The sequence below is a fragment of the Uranotaenia lowii genome, chromosome 3, assembly GCF_029784155.1.
Source record: "Uranotaenia lowii strain MFRU-FL chromosome 3, ASM2978415v1, whole genome shotgun sequence".
NCBI lineage: Eukaryota > Metazoa > Arthropoda > Insecta > Diptera > Culicidae > Uranotaenia > Uranotaenia lowii.
Window position 1 is genome coordinate 150,419,685 of NC_073693.1, and position 26,349 is coordinate 150,446,033.

The 26,349-nt window shown below is 34.6% G+C and overlaps 1 protein-coding gene across 4 annotated transcripts in view; it reads left to right on the top strand.

The window, feature by feature from the left end:
- The window catches only part of LOC129753982 (uncharacterized), a 326,624-nt gene that overhangs the window by 206,872 nt on the left and 93,403 nt on the right, over positions 1-26,349 (top strand). The window contains exons 4-5 of one of the 4 annotated variants that reach the window (XR_008738963.1): positions 3,402-3,640; positions 3,703-4,143. The exons of the other annotated variants lie outside the window; for them this stretch is intronic. The gene's annotated coding sequence lies outside the window, so the exon portion shown is untranslated. Of the gene's footprint in view, positions 1-3,401; positions 3,641-3,702; positions 4,144-26,349 lie in introns of those variants that run through there. 4 annotated transcript variants of the gene reach the window in all.

The following is a 26,349-nucleotide window of genomic DNA, read 5'->3' on the forward strand; positions in this document are numbered from 1 at the left end:
TTGAGAAAAGTGAAAATTACGCAAGCCGGTGAAATGATAGAAAAAGTGCTGCCGTGTGACAGTTTTTCGTAAAATTAACATCGGTATGCGTTCTGATTTTACGCATTTTTTGCTCCAATTTTCCATTTGTTGTAGAAAACATAATGTAATGTATTTTTCTAAAGAACAGCTGTTGTCATGACGTTAGCATTTTTCACACCACTACCAAATTTATTTTTTGATTAAAATGGTTAAGGTTAAAATTATAAAGTTGAATTTACGTTCAAAATTATCTCATTGGTATTCTGAGCAATGCATATTAATTTTTTTTTGAAGAAATCACATTAAATTTATTGCATATTGAACTAAAGAATATATCCCTTTCAATTCAAGTGTCGCTATTTCGGGTATTCTCATCGAAGTTTACACATTCATCATTCAGTCATGCCAATCAAGCATATTTTTACACGGAGAGATTTTATCAAACAAACCTTCTGCTCTAAGCCCGTAGGTAAATAATGTCCTCTGAAGTAGCCACAGTTGCATATCTCACATGCCAATCTATAGTACAGCATTAGCTAGATTCTTCAAGGGTACAAGCTGCGTGTTTAGGATCCATACAGCAATCGCTATCCCACAAAGTTCAGGGTGAGCTTAGACCTCAGAACAGGTACCCCACTTGCAGCCATGAAGCACCTGTTTTTAATTATCTGTTGAACTCCACCCCGCAAGCTATTCATGAAAACAAAATAACGAAAAAAAAAACAGCGGTGGTTCTATCTCTTCAATTGATGATAACCCTCACTCGGGGTAGACGCTAATAAATTTCCAAAAATAATCACCTGATCAGTTTGGACAGCTCGTGCACCATAAAGCACTCTAAGGTCTAAGGTCTTGATCGTTACTACTGACTGAGTGAATGAATAACCACTTGAATTCCTTATTGAATGCAAAACCCAAACGGAGACCGATCGGTAGGTCCGGTCTTTGGAGCGTAGTCGATTCCAAACGGCACAAACGACGACGAACAACAACAGAGAAAAAAAATAACTGGTCACTGCTCAACCCTCGGAGACGCGATTTGACTTTGACCGAATTTATAAACATCATCATTTCACAGCCGCACGCACCAGCCAGCCATCGCATTCACATCGTCAAACTTTTGAATGGATGAGTAGCTTTTATATGGCTTAAAATTGTCCGGCGCATGTACCTACAGCTGAGCTGAGCTGAGCGTTCCGGAGACGCGACATCCATTGCATTGCATCGTAGGAAGGTACATCATGACAAACGTCACCTCAGAGGAACGTCGAGAAATTATAACGCGGGGCTCAGTTAACCTGCCTTCCCTTGGTGCTGCCATTTCACTGCAAAACGGCAAGTGAAAATTGCAAGGGTGGTTCGCTTTTAAGACATAAATAAATGTAGTCAATGCCTAGCCAGCACATTTTTTGTAAAACATACAAATGAGAACATTTTACATTTTACTACACGCATATACTCAGAAGTAGGCGATGGAGATAGCCTTTTTAAGAAATTCCTATTCCGTGATGTTTGGCCACAATCTCTTTTGTTTTAAGGTACAAATAGGGAGGTGAACTTCGACATTTTCTTCTTCTTAAATTTGTCGTCCACATCGAACTTGCTCTTGCCGGTGAAAAACTCCAACCCCGGAATTTGCTTAAAATCGGCTTTTATATACGTTTCGTCGTCCATCACACAGCAGCCATATTTTGTCAGCATCTTCTTGTAGAGCTTCCGTGCGCGAGTCTTAGACGTCGATTGCCGCTCATCGCGGTTTGAGAAGTACCTTGTATGTATGTAGTCCATCTGTCTTCTTTACATTCTGGACGTAGCTCTGTGACATGCCGATCTTTTTGGCCAAATCACGGCTTGAGACGTTGAAATTTCTTTAATCTTCCGCTTCACCTTTCCCTCCGTCTTTTTGTTCTCTTGTCCCTGTTTTCTTCCAGCTCCTTTGCCGTGGTCCAACGTCAACCGCTCCTGGAACCGCTTCAACAATCTGCAGACGATTGAATTTCAACATTTTTCCAACTGCCGATCCGACAGGTCGGGAAATTCCAGGTGTTTGGAAAGACTTTGTTCTCTCGACTCGCGTTGGTTCACCTCCAACCCGACTTCGAATTTGACAGCATGTAAACAATACACATCAATGAGAAAGTGTGTAAAATTTGGTTGATTTTTACCCAATGGTAAAAAAGTTATGCCCTGTTGAATGTGTCGCAGTAATATGGTGTTTATCCTTTGATTGACAGTACAAGTCAGTAAATTTTTGTTTTTTTTTTGCTTGAATTGAGCCCCTTATTTATGATAGTTCAAATATAATTTATAGCAACTATAATAAACCAAAAATTTTATCACAAATACTGAATAACATTCTCACAAGCTTACAAATTCGACTTTGAACTGAGTAATAATGGGAATACATATGAGGATACTCTAAACTTCAGTGTAAGGACTTTTTTGGCCTGTTAAATTACTGTGGTATATCATACATATCATGTGATCAGGTAAATGTATGAATAAATTAGCCAAATATCTAAAAAATAACTTTTTTCTACACTCCTGTAAAATAGCGATTAGTTGAAAGCAGAAATGTTAGCAATTCAAATAAAAAATCCTGTTTTTTAAATCTACCAACCTTAACAGAACTTTAAACACTCTCACGCCCTGTAATTTATTTTGAGTCAAACTTGAATTTTGCATTTCATTTAATACAAAAACACAAAACAAAAGATAAACTGATTGAAGGAATAATTGTTTTGATTGATGAACATTTCCAACCAGCTAATATTTATTTTCAACGAATTATATAAATGTGTCTCTATGTGATTTCTTACGTTTTAATTTGAAATTGGAAAAATTTAAACACATCTACATGTGAGAACCATGGAGCCCAACTGGTATAAGTGCATTAAAGATAATTGTGTGAAACCCCGCTTTTAAATTGAGGTGTTTGGCCATTTTCAATATATTTTTCAAAAATTTGTATTTTTTCCGAAATTAAAAGTATGTAAATAATATTCTTAAAATCTGATAAAATGACCAAATACAGTTTTAAATATATAAAATCTTTTGGCATTATTCATTCAAAATCCAGCATTTTAGCTCTGAGGGCCTCATGTGTATTTCTTTTAGAATTAATACATTCTTTAGACCAAAATGGTATGAAAGTGAAGTAATGCCATGTTTGGGCTCACTCATCAGTACAATCAAAATTTAAAATAGAGAAAATCTCTATAAATATTCAACTGGATTTATCTGAACCCACAGCGAAAGAATGGGAAATTGAATTTAATGAAGTCAAATAAATTATCTTCTCTACCAACCCAACGCAATAACAAGCTGAAGATGTTTTCACTAATCAGAGTGTTTTGTTTTTTCTCTTTTCCTCCTTTCAGGTGAGTTTTCTCTTGACATTTCTTCGTGTTGTTCAAGTCACGGCTGCTTGCTACCGATATGGCTGAAGGTGATTGTGAATTAGTTCTCAGAACTCGTCTGATGTCCGGCCCGGTCAGGTCAGGGTTCGTACTTGTCGTTTTCTGTCGGTGAGAGCTCAAGTCATGCTTGCGTTTCATCATCGGAAACAATAACCCTGTGGGGGTGGAAGGGAGGAAGAAGACCCCAACCGACAAAAAAAGTAACATCAATGGCCCAATGTGACCAGATTTTGTGTGATGCAATTTCAGTTTCTTTTTGCAGCCTCTATTGCGCAATGTTTATGCTTTACGACTGACTGGGGGTATACCAGTCAGTCTCATCTAATAATATGGTTTGGAGAAGTTCCCTTCATGATAGGTGGACAGCAGAAGTTGAAAATCATCTTCAGAAGGACGTAATCGTGCTGTTTAGTGAGCTGAGATTAACAACTACCAACCACGAATGGGTCAACGACGGGAAATAAAAGAGATGTGTCATCGAATCGCGTGCAATAAGGTGTTTAAGATAGCGAGATAAGTTGCTGATCATTTTCGAAGATGCAAGACTATGTTGCAAATTTGCTTGTAATTACTGTAATTTTATGTCTTGTAGGGAAGTTTAATTAAGGATTTGCTAGAGCTCCGTGAAGAGAGAACGGACTATGATGATGATGAGAATCGCTCCATAACATGGAAAATTAAAAACCTAAGAAGGATTGAGAATATTTGCAATTGAAAACTTTAATTATACGTTCCTAATTCGAGCTTTTGGAGGGTTTAACAACTCCTCCCCAATGAAGGTCCACCACACTGCATGAGATATTCTACTCATATTGTAAATTCCAAATTTGTAATTTTGACTCTGAACCTCCTAAACCATTGAGTTGAAAATTGCAAGACACTCATTCTTAAAGTTAAAAATACGAAATCTATTCATATTTTTATTTTGAACATGCTTATTTCGAATTCATTATACAGATTTTTATTCATTACTTTATTTGAGTTAAACATAAAAATATTAGGTTCGAGTCCATAATTCAAGATCAATAATCAGAAATCAATATTTATAGTTCATAGAAGCTTGTATATATCTGAGTAAAACCATTCTAAATTTCGACGAAAATGAAACTTTTTTAAAAATAATGTGTCATAGATGCTCTTCGCTAATGGTTGCTACTCCGTGATTGATCGAGGCCATCAGTTTTGTGCGAGGGCCAAAAGAATGGTGCTTGGGACTAGCAGTTCATTCACAATGCATAAAACTCATGCTCTCCCTTCGAAAATTATTAATACCGGCGCCGGCCACGTCCTAGTAGTCAATGAGGAATAAAGGAAGGATTGTTAGTAGGATACTTCATAGCATCAATTAACGACCTTTTGTCTCTTTATATTCGGATTAATTTTGAAAAATTCTGAAAAAATTGTAAGTCAATATCACCAGCTATAGAAGCCGTCTATACGTCTGCGAATCTATATTCAAATATCCATGAAAAAGGTTTTGTTAGTAGGGAAAAGGTTATAGATCGAGTTTTCCTACCCCTCCTTTGCTCCTAGATTTTTCCTAAGGAAACTCCTATTTTTAATTTTGAGGCAGTGAAAAAAAGTTTAAAAGTAAAGTTGAAAAATTGTTTTAGTTTTCTTTAAACTAACTTGTTTTCCTAATTCTTGTTCCTGATACACTAATGTGTTTTAAAAAACGACCCTTGAGATTGGAGAAACTCTATCAAACTTCGGAGAATATTAAGGAGATATACAAAATATTAAATTTTTGTTGATGAATGAAGTGAATCGCTTTTCAACTCTTTGTCTCAGTTTGTTTTCGTGATTGTACGGAGAAAACAAATAAAAATAAGTATAATAAGTAAAAACTAAAATAATAGATTTAAAATGCATAAAAAGTTATTCAGAATTGAGCATTTGAGTGTATTCGGAAGGACCGGAAGCTGGAATATACCCACTTCTAATATTTATGCTGAAAATAAATTTAAGTAATTTATTTGAAAGTAAATTTCATAGTTCTTTAGATTTTTTGCTTTCAAAATATTAAGCCGATGAGATTCTACTTGATTTAATATTGTCGGGATCCTACTAAAAATATTAAACTATCAAAAAATTATATTCTTGTTGAAAATTGATGGTGGTGGTGATAATAATAAAATAACTCATAATAAGCTGAAACCAAAAAATTTTCAGAATGTAAAAAACAGTTTTATTACAAAAAAAAACTGACATAAACTAGTCGTAACTCCTTTCCATTTAGAATATTTGTAGCCTGGAAAACATATTCTATATGTGAAATACAAATTTTAAAGTTATTTTGATAAATTTTGCACCAGTTTTCCGCTAGTTCTTAAGATGTTTCATACGACGTTATGAAAGCTCACGCGAAATATTCATTATGTAGAACAGTCAATTTTCAAGTGAGTAAAAGAGTAATTATTTTATGAACTGTCATTTTTTCATAGGGGTATACTGCCGTCCCAAGCAAGATTGTCCTATGTGAAAAAATGTGAAAACGAAAAAAAAAAACGCTATTGAAATTTCAGCAATATTTTCAATATTTCTCTCAAACTAAAAATCCACGGACAGTTTGTTCGTAGTGAACAGTTCAAGTTAATCATTTTACCATGTTTTTTGCCATTAAATGAATTTCTTACAACAAACGGCAAATAAGAGCCCAAATGCTTCGTGTGACACTTTTGCATAGAATCTGAATGCATGCCGATGCTAGTTCTACGAAAAACTGTCACAAGGCCACAATTTATCTATCCTTTTGAAAGCTCGTATAGTTTCTATGTTTCCCAAAAAATCAGGTTAAAACTTAATATGAAAAATATGTTGCTCTTTGTTTAGTAGAGTAGAGCATGGATCCTATAAGAAGTGCCTACCAAAAAATGCTTTGTGAAAATTTCTCCACCTCCTCCCTCTATTTAAGTGTTCTTTTTGGCGAATGACATTATATTCAACAGTTGGAACTCGTCTTAGGCGGCATCCATTAATAAGGTAACGCAAAAAATGCGATCCCCCCCGTATGTCACAAATCGTAACGCTGCGACGCACCCCCCTCTGTCCAGATCGCTTCTTAATACTAAATAATAGCTTCGTTAAATCGTAAGTAGAAATTGGGTTCTACTGGTTTCTGTCAATTCGTAGTTGTTAAGAAGTCTCTCTCAGAATCTTTATAAGAGGATAAGATACAAAACTGCTGAAATCATGTAAAAAAATAACAAAAACAAATACGGGATATCAACTTGATGTTTTTTCGAATAGATTCCTTATTCCTCACTCTAAGCCTACATCTTTCGAGGATGTTTACAAATGCTGAAACCACCAACCTACAGAAAGTGTACTATGAATGCCGTGAAGGCGATTCGATCTCATGCCCACTGGCTTAGAAAACTTGAAGGCTATCTACGAGTTTTGAAAACTTGATAGTATTTATCGTTTAAATAAGATGTGTCTCGTCATCGTTGTCAATAAAATCAGTAATGAATGGTTACTCTCTGAATAGTCTTGTTTTTGTTTACAAAATATGTGTCATCAAAAATACATAATTTCAATAGAACAAATACGCTTTCTTCAATTTTTCAAGCTGTAACGGGATCAGAATTTTGTCTTCGTTGCGATATAAGTGGAAAATCCAGACTCACATAGATAAATTGTGAAAAACGGCAGAATAATAAGTTTTGCTTTATCGGACAAAATTAAAAATTTATTTTTCAGTTGACACCAATACTCCTCCAACGACTTTTTGGATACGAATCTTTCCTGAAGCTTTCAATCCGATGTCATATCTATCAAGCATTCATATTCTTGAGATGTTGTTCCACGCATTAAAAGTCTTCGATCTTTTTTATTATTTTATGACTTAAAATAATTTCGTTGGAAGCTATTCAACAAACCCTGCGACAAAACATTGTTATTGTAATTGTAAATGACTTCATTAGACACGTTTGCCTGTTAGTTTAAGTTTTATTTATGAAAGCCTATTTATTAAGTATCAAATAGGCGAAATTTGGTATGAATTTGAAATTTTTTTTTGTTAATAAAATTGTAATTTCAGAATCCTAAAATTTGTTTTCTTAGACTTTCAAACAAACAGCTTTCCTGATTATACCAAAAGGCATTTAGAAGCAAGCGGGTTGTTGGAAGTGAAAGAACAACTTTTTTTTCTTTGTATGTGTATAGTTGTAGTGCTATTTTCATGGTCATTTAGTGATAAAATTTTTATATTTAAAAAATAAGGAAATTTTCCAAGAGTAAGCTTGTATTCGACACATGGATAGAAACCCTATCAAATGGTTAACTTTGATGAAAAAATGAAAATTGAAATAGTGGAAGGGCCTACAGAAATGTGTGAATTTAATTTCTATTTTGTAGCTTAAACAATTTAAAAATTAATTTTACTTTTTTCCCTAAAAGTATGCACCATAAAAGTTATTTTTTCGAATTTAAATGTTTTTAAAAGAAAACGTTAAAAAGCAAGGTATAATTTAAAAATCAACATTTGTAAATATTATGAAGGTGTTTTGTATCTTTTATGGTCAAGAAAACTCGTAAAAACTGCCGAAAATAGAGACTGACCAATGTTACCTAAAAGTAGCATCAGATTCAAAACAGAGACGAAATCGATTTTTAAATCAAATTTAAAGTAGTCCAACAAATTTTTGCAACCATGTTTTACGTTCATGGGAGTTCAGTACTGGTTTTAAAAATATTAAACATGCCATATTCCCCTTAACAGAAAAAATTATCGAAAAATATTGAAAAAAGTGATCAATATTACCCCGGATTACGGTACACCAAGGAATACAAAAATAAATTACACCATTCTTCGCCAACATCCCTGCAGGGATTCAGTCGCCAGTAGAAACAAAGTAAACAAAATTTATTCCTTCATACAATACCCCCTGTGCATTTTTTCTCATATTTCGATAAACATGAAACCATAAAAAATATCAGAGTTTTTCAAAGTTGGTTTATGATTTTCGTTGCGTACGTCGCGGAGTACTTTCAAAAGTTTCGCGGAGCACCAAGTGCTCCGCGGAGCACGATCTGAAAACCCCTGTTCTAAGCCACGGGCTGCGGCTTTGAAGCTGTTGTAGCTTACAAATTTGACAAATATGGTTTGTTCATCATTCCCCTGTAAAAATTGCATAACATAAAAAAGCTTTTTTCTTCCAAATAAAATATTTTGAAGGAAAAAAAATCGTTACGTAACGATGTGCATACCTCCCCCCTCCCCTTTGTCACAATTCGTAACACCCGAACTTACTACCTCCCCCCTTTATGAGCGTTACGTAAAAAATGGATGCCCTCTTAAGAGATTTTTTTGTTAAAATTTGCATTTTTCATTGAATTTCCTCTAGTGTGACATTCTTGCGTAGAAATATTAACATAGTGACAACCTCCTTGATTAAAATCTCGTATAAGTTCAGAACAAAGAATACCTACTTGTTTGTGTTTTTATTTGAAAGTTAATACTGAAAGAGATCCAAAAGTTACATGGGACAGTTTTGCTTGGAACGGCAGTATAGAAGCGCAACATAGATTGCGTCCTATTATCTTTCATCATTGAATAGTCCCTTTTAAAATATTTTAAGAACTAAAAAACTATTTAGTTCGTTTTCTAGAATTTCAATGATTTAAAATTTCATGTTGCTAGGGCATGTAAACAATAAGCTTATTACTGGGTAAATCAGGCCAAATAGCACTCCACTCAGATGGTTCCGGTCGAATCCGCTGGCAAATTGGAATATTTGAGAAAATTTTATTTAAGTTCACTATTATTTTAAGCTCTCAAAGCAGCACCTTCATTGTTTTTTGGATTTTTGGTCTAATATTACCCATTTGCCATTCTACGGTTTATATTGTCGACCGCCTTCAAAACAAGTTGTCCCTAAATTGAATTGAATTTGAGCAAGAGGTTTTCATGAACAGCTTCCGTACCAAATATCAGCTCCTAAGAATTACATGGTGGCTGAGCCTGTGCCTGAGCTTTTTACAATGTTCAAATTGGACAATATTACATGCACGTCATCAAATTTGTTTTTAATGATTTTCAATGTTTTTAATGATTTTTTAAATTTTGATGTCATTTTTTTCGAACACGTTTGGAACTATTCGACCAATCCTGTATGAGTACAAGAAACAAAAATAAATTAAGCGAATTAGATTGAAATGACTTAAACACTGCATAAACCCAAACTCATGTTTTGTTTATTGTTTATTAGAATACAACGGATAACTTAATAGTAATTACAGTTTTTCGCTGGGCTTGTTGTGGTATAGCTCAGTTGGCAAGTCAGTTGCTTCTTGAGGCGATGAACTCGAGTTTGAGCCCAAGAAAAAACATCGAACACAGTTGTACCGGATAAGATTTTTAATAATTGTCCGCCAACTGCAACATTGATAAAAGTCGTTATTGCCATAAAGGTGGTGCAAAAAAACTATTTATAATCGAAACAAACAAAATATGCTTAGTTGTGCAACTATTGGCAAATCACCCCAATTCACTTTTATTTTAAAAAGTTGGTACAGAAAATAAGTGTTAGTTTTTAGATTTTTGAATATTGAATTCCTTTTTGATTATTTTTTCTTCTTAACCAATGCATGACAAAATTCAGATCTATTCAAAAGCTTAGTTGAATCTGCCGGCTGAAATCCACGAGCATGAAATTGAGCAATCGATTGCCAACATGCATTAGGTAGGAAGGGAAGCAGTCCGAAGTTTAAGCTGTTTAAGTGGCTGGAGATAAAACAGTGATAAAACGACGAGTGATGGTACCGCGAAATGGTTTCGTTTCAGGGCTGCGCTTTGACTGCAGTTCTTTCTTCTTACTGTAGGTTCCAACTGCTAACCGGCAACAACATTCATTTGCCAGTTTTCAAAATGCATCATTTCGAGAAGAAAGAAGAAGGAAAAAGAACGGCTCCAACCCAGCCATAGTGGTGGTTGGTGTAACGCGAAAACGACCGCGGGCAAATGCATTTTGGCACGACAATTTATCGCGGAAATTGTGAGGAAAAAATCGTACGTTACAGCAGTTTGGTTAAGTGGAATAATAGTACTAAGTAGTGGAAAACAATTTAACTTGTAGGTCAGCGTGAGAGCCAATTTCAGCAATCGTATTCTTCGCTTCCGTGGTCAGAAGGCAAGTGAAGGTTTACATACTCCTTAGAGTTGTCCAAAACAGAGGTATGTTCAGGATTTTTAAGGAATGTAACCTTGGGGTCTGAAATTGTTCCTGCTAGAAGACCCCATGCCATATTTCATATTATTCGGTCAACTCACTGAACGGTTCTCAAGTTTGTATGGAAAGACATAATTTATTCTATCTAAACTGCAAAATTCACTGTTTTTTGGTCTTTTGGGCATATGCTCTACAACATATTGGGTTCCCTCAATCTAGACGTAATTTCACATATTTGGGCAAATCCACAAGATGTATACAGTCGGTTTTTGAAACTCGATACGACATGATCCTCTTCGTTGCCATCGTAATAAAATTGAGATTTGTATCTGTGAAGAATATTTTTTTAGAAAATAAATAGAAATCTTCCTGAATTATGTACGGTTTTGTTTTAGTCTTTATCCGTAATATTTTATGGAGCCCACACAAGCAATCAAAAGTTGGGATAACATTCCTCTATCAGGTTTGATCAGCTCAATCGTGTATTGTAATTCGACTTCCTCCCAGCTCAATTTTTAAGAAGCTTACCAACTTTAAGGTTGACAAAAAGTTCGCATAAATTGCTGAACAATTTCTAACCAGCTTCAAAAAGCGCTTTTGTAAGCGGCAAAATAAATTAAAAATATTACATTTTGCTTCTTCATATGCCTTGCAGTTCTCAATAGTTCGCTTATTTGATTCAAATTAATTAAGCATAGGTATTTGTTATCTCACATTTACATAAAATAGACGTTTCCCAAGTAACGATGTGTTTGTTTATGCAAACACGGGTTGAAGTTCGAAACATGTAGAATTGAGTCTCAAAATCTACTGCAACTAATTAAAAAGTTTCAAATTTACAAAAGAGTTTTTTAAGAACTATTGACTTATTTCCACCAAATTTTCGATGTGCAGTAATGCGAATGTCATCCAAAAGACAGTAGGGATCGTAACAGTCGCATAACATTTTCCAATGACATTCGAAAAGATCTCAATGACATTGACGGTCATCCATAAAAATGTTAAACGCCTGGAGAAAAGGTTATTCAGTTTTACTATGAATGTCATCGAAATATTCATCTGGATATCATTTTTGATTTGTGACAGTCGAAGATTCTGTTGGTCCTATGTTTGTCGGAATGACATTTTTGAATTTTAGATTGCGTGACTGTCATGGAAAAATTAGAAAAAAAAAATGTCATGATTTTGACAGTCATGAAGGTTATTGGCCACGGCCAATCAGGCCGGTTCCGGAATTCGAAAAATCAAAATGATTAGATTTTAACTTGCGACACATGAATAGAAAGCTCTTGATCTGTACATGATGGAAGAATTACATGCTTTACATCAGCGGCACTAAACTAGGGAACTTTTGATGCCTTTGATTTTATTACTGTTTTTGGATTATGGCGTCTTGAATTCGAATTATTTTCCAGATTTTGTATATTAGCTCTTGTGTGTTGAAATTTTGAAATTGATAGAACCCTGATGACGGCTGGAACGATCTTTTTTGTGTTTTGGAAATAATTGCAGCACCTGCAGCACCAAAAAGAGTACATCTAGATTTTTTCCCTGAAAAACTTCGGAGGAACGTTATATAATCAAAAACTGATATATATATATTTATATATATATATATATATATATATATATATATATATATATATATATATATATATATATATATATATATAAAGTCATTCAACAAATGCCAGTTTTCAGGAGAATGTGTAACTTACAGTACGTTTACAATTTTTCCTAACTATTGAAAAGTGAAAAGTCAGGGGTTGAAAATTTTTAGCTGGATTATTCGAAGGGTTAGTAATGTTTAGTGTTAATCTGATAATCCTCACCAATCATGATTATAATGCGCATGATTACTTTTTGATAAACTTTATTTTAGATTTCTGCATTAGTCATTTAAGCAACTTCCTTTTGTGCGTATTGATTAGGAGAATGAGGAAACTTGATCCCTGGGTATACTCCTTAGCTATATCTCGTAACTAGAATGTCTTACAAAGATCAAATGTTTAAAAAAAATGTGCCAAATGGAGCAAAACAACAATGCTTTTGAAGCTCAAAATTTTTTAACAAAATATAGGTTTGCGATATTTAAGTTTGTTTGAAAAATTTCAAAAAATGTGACTTGAGGATCTTTTTTCATTACTTTATAATGTTTCTTAAATGAAAAAATTATAACAAAAATATTTGTTCCAATATATTAATCGTTAAAGTATAATATGAACTTCATTATACCATGTTTTCAAAGCAATGGAAAACTTTCAACTTTTTACAGAAAAAGTTTTCTTAAAGGTTGATTATGGGTACATTTGATCCCTAGATTTCAAAACGGTAAATTCTCCTCCTGAATAGATCGTGATCATTGCTGATTAGGGGAGGAGCGGGCCATATGCGCCTATTAAGCAGAATACTGATTTAATCAAATATTTCATCGAATATGTTTGAAAAAACTTTATACACACTAGAGACATCTGTTTTCTACACATTGGAGTAATTTTTATGTTGAAATCTCCTTCAGTTATTGAGAAATCGATTTTACTATAACTGTTGTCAAAATTGCCGAACCTCAAACCGTGCGGGCTAAATGCGCCTATTTATGTTTAACGCAAAATTTCTGTTTTTTGGCGATATTTTCGTTTAATTTCATTGGAAATGCTAGAAATTAATAACTTCCATACGACAAAGCTGATGATTTATAAAAATCTATTTCTTTTATAATTTTAGAGAATAAAACAAAAGTTAGGGTTGCCTTTAAAAACTTTATTAAATATGTAATGAGATCTTCAATTCTCTCTAAAGATGTTAATTAGAGGTTAATTTCGAAGTTTTATTGATAAAATCATATATTTATTTTATTTAACCTGTTATTTTAGGATAGTGGCATTTTACAAACATGATGGGGGCATACAAAAACACTTTCTTATTTCACTTTCTAAGCGTTTTGAAACCATCATAAAAGCCTAAATTTGTTTAACTTCTAAGGTTCATTTGAGTTTTATACAAAAACCATCCAACTTTTTGTTTTGAGCTTCTTTACGGATAAATTTTAAAAGTCAAAATATTACATCAAAAGGTATCAAAACCTTGTATGAATTTTTAAATTTTTTTCATAAAATTCTTTCCTGCCTTATGTTCAAAGCTTATTACCCTCAAAATGCATTGATTAGATATGTTGTCTTGTTAGCCATTTTGTCAAACAGCCGTAGGGTCATTTAACCCGATAGGCCCATCTAGGATACTTTTCCCCTACAAGATTACTTATATTTATCCAATAACGAATATTTATCCAACACTATCTGAAGAAAAGGGTTGAAATAATTATTTTTTTTTCTTAATTATAGAAAACAGTAAGTAAATATTAAGTAAGTTACGTATGCAATGACAATAGGATTAAGATAAAGTTATAGAATTTTCTTCTTCTGACAGTTATAAATTGACAAATAAGAACAAACATGACCAAAAAAGTCAATTGATATTCTATCTTGTGGTTTTGTTTGGTTTTTTTTCCAAGGATCAGAGCTTCCTGAATAAAGGATCAAGTCTTCATTAATAGAGGATCAAGTCTCCCTTAACTTCAAAAATATCGCAATTTTTTTACTTCCTCGAAAATGCTTCTAGTTCATCTACGGGTACAAGTATAGTTCTAATTTTTGAAACATAGAAACTTGAAGTTACAAGTACGCGCATTTCTCAATCGACAAAGAGAATATGTACTCTGAAAAGAGAACGTATGGTAATCCTAGTTCAGAGAAATGATTTCGACTTAAAATTTAGAGGATTAAATTTATACTTCACGTTCCTTTGATTTTTTTTTATATTTTCAATGTATTTTTTGCAATTCATTTATTTTTTAGAACCAAAAAGATGGTCAAACTACAATAATCAAAACAAAAAAAAATTTTTTTAGAAAAAATGTATCAGTTTTTAGATTTTAATAAAAACATTTTCCGGTTTATTTACCGTATGAGTATGTTCACGTGGACATGACTCAAACCCTTACCCCCTCTCCGTGAAAAAGCGTGAAAATATGCAATCCTCTAACCCAATCTAAGTTTTCCACGTAATTTTTCGGGTACCAGAACCGGCCAGATTGGTCGTGGCCAGGGACAGATGGTCCCGAAACACTTCTCCTATAAATTTTCATCATGTCCAGGTCAAGAGCTTTCTATTCATGTGTCGCAAGTTAAAATCTGATCATTTTGATGATCTTCATTTGTCAACCAATAGAAATTTGAGCTTTACCATAGGACACCGAACCCATAATACCAGACAATCAAGTTATCTTCAGCGTAGTAGATCATCAACCACTCTAGTTCAACGAACAATCTCCTTCATTGTCCTACCAAATATAATAGTTTACTCTATCGAATGGACGAGAACGGGAAGCTGGTTAGACCGATCAAGGCGACGATGGATGGAACGCGTTGCTGTGTGCGGATTTGTGGTGAATTGTCGAGTTCATTCGAATCGCGCAGGGGGCTTCGATAAGGTGATGGTCTATCCTGCATGATGTTCAACGTGGCGCTAAAAGGTGTTATTAGACGAGCGGTGGGCGAAATGCGGGGCACGATTTTCAACTTATCTGCTTTGCCGATGACATTGATATAGTCGGCAGATCATCTGCGGCGGTGGAAGACATCTACCGCAAACTGAAACGCGAAGCAGGAAGGATTGGGTTGATGATTAATACGTCCAAGACGAAGTACATGCTGGCCTGCGGATCCGAGACCGACCGAACCCGGTTGTCCAGTAATAACAAGGTCACGATCGACGGCGACGAGCTATAGATAGTCGAAGACTTTGTCTAAAGTCTGCTTCATTTAATATTGGAACAAATTCTTTTGCTCATTGTGGCGCTCCTAGTGGACGGATTTGGAAACTTTTTTCACCCACGTGTCGGGAAATTCATTACCTTTCACCATGTATTTATGTCATAACACCAAACGATAGCATTTTGTAAACAACCGCCATGGAAGCCAAATGGAGAGATCAAATTGTGCACAGTTTTCTTGAAAATCCATTGTTGTCGGCATCGAAGCTAGCTAAACAGCTTAAAATGCCCAGAAATACCGTATGGCGTGTTATCAAGCAGTTCAAGGAAACATTGACGACGGCTCGGAAGCCGCATTCGAAGCGTCGGAGTGGAACTGTCGACCGGAAACTGCGTGGGAAAGTCATCAAGGCCGTCAAGAGGAATCCCAATCTTTCAGACCGCGATTTGGCCAATAAATTCCAGGCCGCTCACAGTACGGTGCGACGAATTCGTCTCCGGGAAGGAATAAGGTCATTCCGAGCCAGCAAACAGCCAAATCGGACGCTGAAGCAGAACAATGTGGCCAGAATCCGTGCTCGAAAGCTGTACGACCAAGTGCTGACCAAGTTCGACGGATGTAAAGTCTGCTTCATTTAATATTGGAACACAAACAATTGCGTGTAGTTCAGTCATTTATTAACGAATTCATAATTTGTTTTTCATACAAATGTAGCATTTTCTTTACTCTTTCATAAAAAAAATTAAAAAAATTATTCATTGCTGTTTCGAAAAAATTCTCTTACTCGTACTCGTAAGAAAACTGTGCACAATTTGATCTCTCCGTTCGGCTTCCATGGCGGTTGTTTACAAAATGCTATCGTTTGGTGTTATGACATAAATACATGGTGAAAAAAGTTTCCAAATCCGTCCACTAGGAGCGCCACAATGAGCAAAAGAATTTGTTCCAATATTAAATGAAGCAGACTTTATCTCGGCTCACTGGTGACCGCAGACAATGACACCAGCCGTGAGATCCGGAGGCGAATTATCAGCGGAAGTCGTGCCTACTATGGACTCCACAAGCAACTGCGGTCGAGAAGACTCAGCCCTCGCCCAAAGTGTAACCTGTATATGACGCTCATTAGACCGGTTGTTCTCTACGGGCACGAGACATGGATATTGCTCGAGGAAGACCCGCGTACACTCGGAGTATTCGAGCGACGAATGTTAAGAACCATCTTTGGCGGCGTACAGGAGAACGGAGTGTGGAGACGAAGGATGAACCACGAGCTCGAGCGACTCTACGGCGAACCCAGTATCTAGAAGGTGGTGAAAACTGGCCGGATACGCTGGGCGGGACATGTTACGAGAATGCCGGACGACTGTCCTGCAAAACAGGTGTTCGCTACGAATCCGGTAGGAACAAGATGAGCAGGGGCGCAACGAGCGAGGTGGTTAGACCAAGTGGAGCGTGATCTGGCGAACGTGGGATGCCCGAGAAATTGGAGAACGGTTGCCATGGACCGAGTGAATTATAGGAATTATGTTCGTCAACTTATGTTGTGAGACGGTATACTATGTAAATAAAATAAAATCTATCGAATCAAAATCATCAACAATCGATCCGACTTCAAAACAAATTTGATACAATATCTCAAAGGAATTCATGTTCGATAACCACCAACCATCGTATCAGTCATAGTAATTTTAATTTTGTTTTTCGTTTGCCTTTAAACATTATTTTCAGTTCAGTTTTTTTTAAATTTAGATTTAAGACAGCCTTAGAGTTATTATTTTTAAATATATTTTATCCTAATTTAAATTTTGTAAATTTTTGTTGTACTCTGTGAATCTCTTTAAAGGATATATTTCCACTAAGATTCACACGTTAACTTAAATGTAGTTTTTTTCTTTTCTTCGCATATAGCCTTTAAAAAAAATTGATTCCCAGCATAAGTAGAGTCTTGTTCGCGATTGCCATTTGTATGCTGTCGACATGTCTCAAGAAAAAAAAATACAACACACAGTAGAAATCAGCTGTTACGTCATACCTGTCATAGCTGTTACGTTTTACCCTCTAAAATCACTGGGCCAATGGAAATCCGGAAATTCTAAATTTCAATTTAATTCAAATTACTAAGAATAGCTTAAAACGTTGTGATCTGGTATTAAATGTCTATGAGGAAAATTTTTTTTACCAATAATTGATTTTCTGAGACGAGGCGTTTTCAAGTCCTACCAGAAAATCGATCTTGGATTTTTTAAAAATAAGTGACATCAGATTCCGACATTTTATGCATTTCAAGGTCAATTGGCATAAAAATTAAAATTTCGATTTTTCCGTTTTACTTTGGCCCCCCCTTAGATGATCTGTTAGGGACTAAAAATAGAAATAATGAGGCACCCCTTAATCAAGTCCGGTTGAGCTGAAATTTGAACACGTCAATTTTATGGGTTTGGGTTTATGGGTTTATGGGTTTTATGGTTTATGGGTTTGGTCGTATTGGTCAGTGTAATTGCTTGAAAGTTGAATATTTTTTCTAAAAAACCTAACATGCAGACAAACAAGTGATAATTAAAATTTTAGAACTAAGTTGGTATAACGTGAAAATAATTCAGACATTTAAGACTTATAATAGATTTCTCACATATCCTAAGACGAACGACTAAAATGAGTATAAAAAATGCAGGAAAGACAAAACATGTGATTACAGGGAGATTAATTCATTCGTTTCACAATTAGAAATCGAGAATGTCATACACAAATTATATGTAAGTAGTCTGAGAACAGAGTACATTGGCCAGTTTTACGTGTAAATTTGAAACACAACTCTTGTTTTCTTACCTTGATTAAAGTTTTTCGATTTTTTTCTTAAAATGGTTATTGAACGATTTGTTAAGAATTAAATTGGATAAGAGTGGATAATTTATATCTGTAAACTATTGAAAATACACTAACAGTTGTTTAAAAAATGAGTTTTTGAACGATTCTGGATTTAATTTATCATAAAAATGTCAGATTTTTCGCTTTAACTTTCGTTAACAGAATTAACAGCAGCAAAAAGCTTGGAAAATATTTTGATAGATTTACTTCGGCCGTTCTTTACATAGATAGTTCGAAAAAAAAATGTATGTTAAAATCTCTTATCAAAACCCAATGAACAAAATTATATGACTAATTCGATAATCATTGATTCAAACCCTGTAATCAATCATCGCTCTGTTCTGATAATCGAATCATAAATGGATGAGCCACATTGGGCCGTATCCACTAAAGCGGTAGCCTAATTAATTCCGTAATCCAAGAGCATTTGCATAAAGAAACAATATTCATTCCCCATAATGTGTTCGGATTAGCAGCACCACATCAATGCCTGCCTGCCGTAAGGTGATAGGATTGGAGGACTGACTGAGAAGATTTGCTGCCGATCATTTCGTCGCCTTTTCTATCAACAGCTCAGTCGTCGAAAACCAGCAGCAGCCAGCCCTCAACAGAATCCAAAATCATTCAAAGAGAGACCCAACACAACCAGTCAACAAACAACACACGCCAAAGTGTTTGACAAAATTGCTGCAAATTGTTATTGCAGCCGGCGTTCAACCTCATCGGCATCTTTATTCATTTGTAGGAGCGACACCAACAATGATGGCACGATCCAGTACAGTGGGTTGGTTGTTGAGGATTTCACTCACTTACGTGTTTATGTTTTATTTATCTACTTAGTAGTACCTACGTAGCAGCAATTTAAGCCCACCGGGGATACTTTGGAGGATGAATATTTATGCACCTCACATACGAATGCATCAGCTCCTAAACGAGGATTATGATTGAAGTTGTAAGCATAAGGATAGAGGAAAATGTTCATCAGAAAAATGCGACAGTAGCTTGAGTTATGAACATGGTTTAATGCAAAGCTGATAAAGATGTCTTTCTTTTTATCAATAATATTTAATACTTACAAGTTCATCCGTTTGTAAGAAACGTGTGACGCTTTTGATTTTTTTATTTTAATGTTTCAAAATATAAGCATTGAATTCTCATGAATATTTGCTTTTTGAACTCTAGGGTTAGAGATCAATTCTAGCGTAACATTTAAAAAGGGCGAAACTGCCAAATGTAAACAAATCGAGCTAACGGTCATTCCGGATGCACGCGGTTGCACTTCATCTAATAAACGCGGTTTCATCTTAAAATCACATAAAACTTTCAAAAAATTGATAAAATTCAATTGGGCGAAACTTCCTGTTGATGCATTTTCGTTGGAACGTGAAGTTACGCCTATTCAAAATAGAGTGAATTTTTCTATTCGTGTAGGGCCAATAGGCGTAACTGAGTTGACCGTGTGTGACAAAACGGCCTAATTAGTTTTTGCGTGTAGGACGAATGGGCGAAACTTCAAAACCAAAACAAAAACGGCCGATCAATTGGGCGAAACTTGCAAGCGTAACTGGAATCGAAAACAATTAAAGGGCGAAACTCGAAAATCTCTGAAATTAAGCGAAAAAAGTTAAAGTTCTTTATAACCATCGAACAATAAGGGAATATAATGCACATTTTTCAATGTTGTTGAACAAAAGGTGGTCGATTTTTTAAATAGGATTTGAATAGGTGTTCCGAATTTTCAAATGCGTTTTTCTCGTTTCGAGCAAACTGCTAGTTTCGCCCTTTTGAAATGTTACGCTAGAATTAAACCCATAAGGGGGCATCCATAAATTACGTAACGCTCCTAAGGGGGGAGGGAGTAACCTCGAGCGTTACGAATTGTGACATAGGGAAGGGGGGGAGGTATGCTCATCGTTACGTAACGATTTTTTCCCAAAAATTTCAGTTTAATCGCCGCTATTTTGATGTCATGCTAATTTTTGCAGAATGATAAGCAAACCAAAATCAGATAAAAATTTGTAAGCTTCAACATGATTGAAACTGTTTGTAACCTTTCCTCTTCAAAAATTCTGAAATAGACTGTATTGAATATCCGTGAAATACCCGTTGGAAAACAAAATGTTAGGTACATTTACCCCCAAGAACTCAATTCAACCTTAATACGGAAATTTTACAATTTTTTTCTCAATTGATTTTTTTAAAAGCAGATTTGATTATTCCAACAATAATACTAACTGGAGTGGACTATATTTTTTGCATAACTAGTTATGCTTCTTGAACAAAATAAAGAATACAAGGTAGATCACCAGTGAAGAAGCAATTTATTCATCAATTTATTTTATCAAAGAGTTATCATCAATGAAAACTAAGAAGCGATTTTGATAGATATTAATTCCGTTTCAAAGAACGTTAAAAAAAAGTTGTGTTAATTTCTTTTTACCTTCGAAAATCTGTATTTAAAACATCACAAGATAAGGGGGGGGGGGTAATTATCAGCGTTACGTAATTTTCATAGGGGGTATGTCGAAGCGTTACGATTTGTGACCTACGGGGGGAGGAGGTCAAAAAAGTGCATTTTTTGCGTTACGTAATTTATGGATGCCGCCTAATGGTCATTTCAGAATAGTTATTTATGCATCAAGTCGCAGAAAGTTGATTTTTTGGATAAAAACATCGAGTGCTGAAAAAATCGAGTTGCATATACAATTTCATGCAGATTCGAAAAATTCCCTTGAAAATTTATTAATTATCCTACAAGAACCGTATGCCATCAAATAACTACATGTAGACGACCATGCCAACGACTAAAAATATATGATCAAGTAGGTCGTAGAATGTGCTTTTCAACACTGAATTCAGTGCTGAGAAGTAACTCTTTTTGATACTGTTTTCAGTGTCAAAATGTTCACTTTAAAACACTGAATTGCCTAAAACTTTTTATTTTAGTTAAGAGTTTACCATTGCTTTGGAAAACTAAAATCATGCGTTAATATTATACTGTAATTATTGATATAAAGGGTGACACGGTCAAAATTGGGTCAGTATCAACTTGACGTATTTCTTTCAATTTTGCATTTAAAAAACTTGAACACCCCTCATTTTGAAGGTATGTGTGTGTATAGAATGTTGTTCCTATTTTGATTTTGGAATTCACTCTTCAGTTGTCAAAATGCCGTCCAAGGAAGAAGAGCAGCGTATCAAAATTTTTCTCGCGCATCGCGAAAATCCGAGCTACTCGCACGCAAAGCTGGCGAAATCGCTAAAAGTTGCCAAATCAACCGTTACAAATGTAATTAAAGTGTTTGGGGAACGTTTCTCGACAGCCTGGAAATCTAGAGCGGGGGAGGGGGGGGGGGGGAAACGAAAACCGGAAGCTGGGTGTATCGTCTACAACCGTGCATTGAGCCAAAAAAACGAGCCGGACTATCGACTTACAAGAAGGTAATGACTCCAAATCGTAGATAAACAAAATACGATGGCCAAAGCGCGATCCCGAAGGCTGTACACGACGATGCTGACGAAGTTTGACTGCGTGGTAATGGACGACGAAACCTACGTCAAAGCCGACTACAAGCAGCTTCCGGGGCAGGAGTTTTATACGGCAAAAAGAAGGGGAAAGGTAGCAGATATTTTCAAGCACATGGAACTGTCAAACTGTACCTGTGGCTTGAAAAGCAGCATTTTGATAGTTTCTGGGACTGTCAACCTAGAAATTTACGTGAAAGAGTTTTTGAATAAACGTCTGCTGCCTTTCCTGAAGAAACACAGTTGTTCCGAACTGTTTTGGACAGATTTGGCATCTTGCCATTACGGTAAAAAGGCCAGGGAGTGGTACGCCGCCAACAACGTGCAGGTGGTTCCCAAGGACAAGAACCCTCCCAACACGCCAGAGCTCCGCCCGAATGAGAAATACTGGGCTATTGTCATGCGGAAGCTGAAGAAGACCAAAAAATTGCTAAGGTCGAGCAACGGTTCAAGGCAAACTGGCTTTCTGCGGCGAAGAAGGTGGATAAGGTGGCTTTACAAGATCTGATGACAGGAGTTAAGCGTACATTTGGAAAAGCGGAAGCCTAACTGAATATTTTTCCTGAATTTTATACTAATTAAACTTGAAAAAGAAATTTAATTTGATTTTTCAAATAAACAATTTCACCGATTTACACGCGTTTTCCCTTGACCAAATTTTGACCGTATCACCCTTTATTAGAATACATTTTATATTATAATTTGTTCATGTTGGAAACATTTGAAAATAATTGAAAAAGAACCTAAAATCTCATTTTTTAAAGTTTTTAAGAAAATGTTCAAAAACTCAAAAAAAAAATTAATTTACGATGTTCTGGTTGAGATATATATCTAAGGAATCAAGTCTCCCGATGTGACTAAGACTTTTTGGACTTTTACCATTCAAACTACAATATCTCAGAGTCTGAATCAGACCGATTGGTTTTGTTCCCATGATGCCTCCAAAATTCTATAGAAATCGCATTTTTCGGTTCAAGTAAAAATTAATGTAACGCGTAACTTTTGATTCAATTGATAGAGTTTTTAAAAAATTTCGGAATAGCTTCGGATAGGTAGGCTGCGGTTCAGAGCATGTTCACTGGTGTTGGGAAAAAGTGATAGAAATTTGGACACCTACGGCACATTTTGAAAATTTTGCCATGTAAAAACATTTTCAAGATCTGTGGCCTACTAGTTTTTTTACAACACGTGTTGTATTTTCGCAAGCTGTGATGCAAAAATAGCAATATTTCTATCACATACGGCTGAAATAGAAACAGTGTTGTAAAAAAAAACAACGCCCCAAGATCTTAAAAACATTTTTGCATGGTAAAATTTTCAAAATGTCAAAACTTCTATCACTTTTTCTCAACACCAGTGAACTTGTTCTAAAGGAAGACAATGCGTTATTTTCTGACCGTAAAAGTGGTAAAAGTTATGAAAAATTTTAAAATCCGGAAGATAGAATATGATCAAGTGTCAATCATAAATGGAACCAGTTCAGTGACAAAACTTGTCTCCCAGTTGGCACCTTTTTTTACATATTTGGTGAGCCCAAACCATTTTTCACTTTTTTATTGCTGTTAATGTTTCAATTAGATCTTAAAATAGGGGTAAAATCCATGTTTGACCTTCATTTATCAAATTTAAAGATTTGAATTTATTTTTAGTTTTCTTGATATTTTATATGAGTTATTCAATTCGCAAAAGTTTAATTTAATAAATAAATTAATTTTGAATTCAATTTAACAATTTCAAATTATTTATCTTTTTTTACAGCTGAAAATTACAAATATTTAGGTTTTGAGACATTTTAATTTGTTTTGCAAGTTTTGTTCAATAAAAAAACCCCTTATTTTTATTTCAAAATAATCATCCAATGGATTTAAACCTTAGATTATAATAAAATAACGTTTGCAAATAAAGAAACGTGTAATACCAATTTAATAAAATCAACAGGGAATCTCATATTTCCTTGATGTATTGTTTCACTTTATTTAAACTGTAGTTTTTTCAAGAGCTAAATTCCAAACTATAATCTGAAATATATCGGATTTTCAAGAATCAGAATGGACTGCAAAATTTTTGTCTATTACTTTTGCCTTTGAAAATTTGATTTATTTGTGATTAGGGCATAGCATATTTTTTTAAGAAGTACTTCTTAAAGAAACTTGTTCTAAGCTCAAATCAAATAAGTCTAATAAAAGCTAGACTATTGAAAAAATTCTAATATTTAATCGCCGATGAAAGTTAGTTCCCTGTTTGTAACAAAACGCTTCATTATACAAATTTAGCTTCATGACTTATGGCGTTTTTTTCGTCAAAAGTTACTGTTTAATAGGAAAACTATTAATATAAAAGAAATTATAGTTTACCGAAACACTTTTTAAAAGTGTCTCCCAATCAATTCCTTTAATCCCACTACCAAATAGAATTATTTTGCTAGGATGCAGAGGTAACCTTGGTTCTTAAGCACAAAAATGATCTTTCAATCACTTTGTGCTTTCAAAGGGCAAACAGTTTACGACCCTGTAATCTCAAAATTGAAACAGACACTGACAAACAAATGTAAACGCAACACAAAACAAACTGACCGAAAACAAATAAGAATAGACGGAGGCCAGTAAATTGTAAGATTTTTAAAATTGTTAGTTAAGTTAAAATTTATCGTTTAAAATATATTTTTAGTGTCCACTGAGGAAGAGCGAATGACATAGTAGCTCGAAACGTATGGACAACTGGTAAAAAAGGTTTTAAATTATTCAAAAACTCGCCGAAAAAAGTCGATTAAAAAACTCACAATTTATTGCGGCGATAAACAAAACAATTCCACAAGTAAATTAATGAAAGCCCCGTCTATGTTGACTTTGGAAATAATCGCCTACATGCTCTGATTATTTTAAACATATCCACATAATTTGCTACATCGTTTTAGTGTGCGATACAGTAAGTTGAATCCGAATTCATGCAAACTCGATCCTATATAAAGATTTTAGTTTAAATATGGCACTTGAAAAAACTGATTATTTAATAATGTTGAATTTTACGCTAAAAACATACAAATATGCATGTTTTTGGCATCAAATCATTAAAAATCAATTCCTGTTTTAGAGTTTTTAATAAGACAAAACTTGCAAAATAAACTCGACAAAAACATAGTGAAGATAATAAAGAAATGGATCGAGGAGAAGAGGGGAGCTTAGAGAAAAGGCAAAAAGTTGTTTTCTACAAGGTGAATCAGGGGAAATGGAAATGGAAGCAATGAAATTTGCAAATTGTATTATGGAAATATTTTTCATTTTACTAAAAAGCTTGTAGAGTGCACTGGTAAGATTCGAATAATGGTAAAATTTGGATTAAAGTGGTAGTATTTGAGATTCAAGTAAAGGTTAGATAATGTTATTATATACCATATGTTTCATTCAATATATAAATATAAGAACGACCAATCAGTTGCCAATTGGACAGATATCTAAACGTGGGCTTAATATCTGTCGTAGATTAATAACGCTAAAAATGTTGTTAATTTTAAAACGGTTGCGTAAGGCCGGAACAAATTTCAAATCCTTCTTTTGTCACTCGGAGTTGGAACATCGCAAGGTGGGGGACAATAAAAAATAATGCAAAAAACAAATAAATTGAAATAAATTGCACGAAAGCTTGTATGTAACTAAATTGCATACTATATCATTGCACAAAACCTATAAATCAAGTAATTTCTTATCGAATAATTCAATAAAATCAAGAATACAAAAGGTGAAAAAACTTCCATCTTCCAAAATTTGTATTTTGGTCTTGTAATCTTTCAGATATTTGAAAATTTTGTCGAAAATTACATAAAAAATACTTCAAACTTTATTTATTCTCCCCCTCGGGTTTTTTGGAAATTTCGAAGAAGGGGGGGGGGGGGGTGGGTGACAAAAGAAGAAATTGATATTTGTTCCAGCCTAAATGATGCATCCAAAATACACATACACCTACACGCCAAGCACTAAATTCATAACAGTTCACACCAAGTCATGGTGTCGGGTATGTGGTTAGTTGCATTGCAGATTTGCCGTACTTATAATCTAAAGAATGCAATTAAGCGCATACGTAGGCGAAACTGCAGTGAATCCGTGCACCCATGGTGGCTTATTTACATACATACATACATACAAAACTTGCAAAATAAACTCGAACTCGAAGAATTGTGCAAATGAACAGACTTTGGTTTAAAATATTTTAAAATCGAACCCACAATCAGAATTATAAGCATGCGATCTCATTCAATTTGAATTACTTACCGAAAAAGTCATCTTGATTATTTTATTTTGATTATAGAACTTATTATCGAGCTGAATCAAAATATGAATTTTGAATAATAGTTCTGAATCTGAATTTCGAATCTAAATCAAAAATTTGAATTTAATCTCGTTCGGAATTTCAATAAGTTTTCAAAAAAATATACACAAAACGATTTCTGAATTTTGATTCCAGATTAGATTTACGAATACGAGTTAAGGATTGAAATCTGGTTCAGAACGCTCAATCATGAATCCATTAATATGATTTTGATGCTTTAGGTTTCAATGTTGATTCTTTATTTTGTTTATA